This window comes from Penaeus japonicus, unplaced genomic scaffold (assembly GCF_977035675.1).
Source record: "Penaeus japonicus unplaced genomic scaffold, GWHDUDI00000001_assembly GWHDUDI00000005, whole genome shotgun sequence".
Classification (NCBI taxonomy): Eukaryota; Metazoa; Arthropoda; class Malacostraca; order Decapoda; family Penaeidae; genus Penaeus; species Penaeus japonicus.
Window position 1 is genome coordinate 29020705 of NW_028234407.1, and position 2500 is coordinate 29023204.

The 2500-nt window shown below is 52.5% G+C and overlaps 1 protein-coding gene across 1 annotated transcript in view; it reads left to right on the forward strand.

Annotated features, from left to right (window-relative positions):
• Window positions 1-2500, forward strand: part of ush (Zinc finger protein ush) — a 543669-nt gene that overhangs the window by 215442 nt on the left and 325727 nt on the right. The window lies entirely within an intron of this gene.

Sequence of the window (2500 nt, forward strand, 5' to 3'; positions counted from 1 at the left end):
TGATATATGCTAGTGATAAGACGAGAGAAAGGCAGAGAGAGTAAGAGAAAGAGAGACAGTGCGACTAAGAGAAAGACAGGCAGTGAAAGAGAGAGAGAGAGAGAGAGAGAGAGAGAGAGAAAGATAGACAGAAAGATAGACAGATAGAGAGAGAGAGAAAGATAGACAGAAAAAATGGAAGTGAAGAAACAAGAATCAGAAAAAGGGAAAAAAGATAGAAGAAAAAGACGAAACATAAGCCCTGTCGAGACTAGCTAGCTTGTGGCCCATCTGTGGACTCCCTCTAATTAAAGATTTCTCTCTGGTATGTCGATATATCAAGGGAGTTATCGTAATACGTCAATAAAGCGCTCTATCTTCGGCTGATAGAGCTCGTAAGGGGGGGAGGGGTGAAGGAGTGAGGTATGGGAAGGGGAGGAGTGGAGGGGAAGGGAAGACGGAGGGGGAGGTAGAGAGTGGGGAAGAAGGGAGGGAGGGTGGGTAGATGGATGGATGGATGGATGGATAGATGGATAGATGGATGAAGGAGAGGGAGGGGGAAGAAGGATGAAAGAGAGGTAGTGGGGATATGCTTCTCTGCTTATTTTTTTGTTTATTTGTTTTTGTTTGTTTGTGTTTGTTTTTGTAATTTTTACGGTTGTCTTCGCTTTGACGTGGTGCAGATTCCGGGTTTTATCACGGAGGAATTTGGGGAGAATTGAAGCTTTGTTTTTATTTTTTCCCATGTGCGGGAGAGAGAGAGAGAGAGAGAGAGAGAGAGAGAGAGAGAGAGAGAGAGAGAGAGAGAGAGAGAGAGAGAGAGAGAAAGCGAGTGAGTGAGTGAGAGAGAGCAAGTGTTGATGCCTGTTACGTACATTGCATCTCACTATCCCCCTCCCTCTCTCCCTGCCTTCCCCTCGCCCCCTCCCCTCCACCCCATTTGCATCGGGGTGTGCCTTTATCTGTCGCGGCGATGAAGAATATCAGCGACTGGATGTTTACGCCGAAGTTTGTGAAGTTTGGCCCGAGATGATGATGCTGATGATGGCGAGCGGGCGATGGGGAGGAGTCGGCCCGTCATCTCGCGAGACATGCAGCCACGAGTCCGTTGTATCAGCCGTTGCGCTGCCGGAGGGGGCGAGGGAGGGGGGCAGCTAGGGGAAAGGGGAGATGAGGAGATGGACAGGGGGTACGAGGGGTGTAGGAGGAGAGTGGAGGGAAGGAGACAGGGAGGTAGAGAGAGAATGAGAAGGAAAGGGGAGAGAGGAGGAAAAAGAAAGGAAAGGGTAGTTAGAAAGGCAGATTTTATATTTCATTGAACTTTGGAAAAACATCGACAGGTGCGAACACTTACGGGGGACGCACGCAGTTTGGGTGAGAGAGAAGAACACATGTTTTCTTTTGCTTTCAGAGAATAATAGTAAACAAACACACACCCCTGTCGTATCGGAAGCACAGCGTGGCGGAATGGCCGAGCGTCGGTCGATGCAGGTGGGACTAGGTGCTGGTGACAGGGAGCGACAGGTGTGCAAGAGACAAGGTGGGGACGACGACGACGACGAAGTGGAGCGACAGCGCGGGTGAATCCGAGGAGGGAAAGCGAGGGTCGTAGGAAGAAGGTCTCACGAAACGATGTCGAGCGAACTACAGGAGGGAAGGGGAGGGTTCTTAGGAAGAAGGACAGTCGATACGACGTCGAGCGAATGCTGCGAGGGAGGAGGTGGGTCGTCTGAAGAAAGCTAATGAAAAACGACGCGGACAGAATCCCAGGAGCCCAGAGGAGTGTCGCAGGCCGGCTGGACGGCGCGGGCGGACGGGCGGAGGACCGTTAGGGGCAGGCTGGGCGGATGGAGGATTGACGGAGGATGATTAGAGCCTGATCCGCGGCGGGCGAGATGGGCGCGCGCGAAGGACGGCGTGGCAGGGCGGCTGGCGATCGGACGTCTGGTCCTCGAGCGTGGCGTTGAGCGAGCATGTAGGGAGATAAGGGCGCGATAAGGCGCAGACAGGCAGGGAATGGGAGGGAGGCGTGGCCGGGCTAGCGGGAGATAACGCACGAATGTTATCGCCGTGACACCGTGCCTGGTATCGCGCCGGAGAGATAAGAGGGACCTTGCTGGAATTTCGAGTGGGTGGAGGTAGGGGGGTAAGGGGATGGGGGATGGGAAGGGGGGAGAGGGGTTACCTTTTTTGTGGGGGTGTTCCCCTTGGCGCGGTGCCATCGGGAAGGGAAGGGGAGGGGAGGGGTGGAAGGACTCACTTGCTATTTGCGATTTGTCAAGTATTTTGATTTTTGTTTACGCCTGTGAAGTAAAATTGAGTTTGATGAAGGAAAGAATGAATTGTGGTTACAGAGAGACACGCGGTGATTTACATCACCGGGGGAGGGGAGGGGGGTAAAAACTTTATCAACGATACCGTAATTGCAAAACTGTTTGCGTTGCATCTGTCCAGATAAAGACTGAGAGCGGAGGGTCGGAGACTAATGCCCACGTCGTTTCTTTCTAAGCTAAATAGTTTA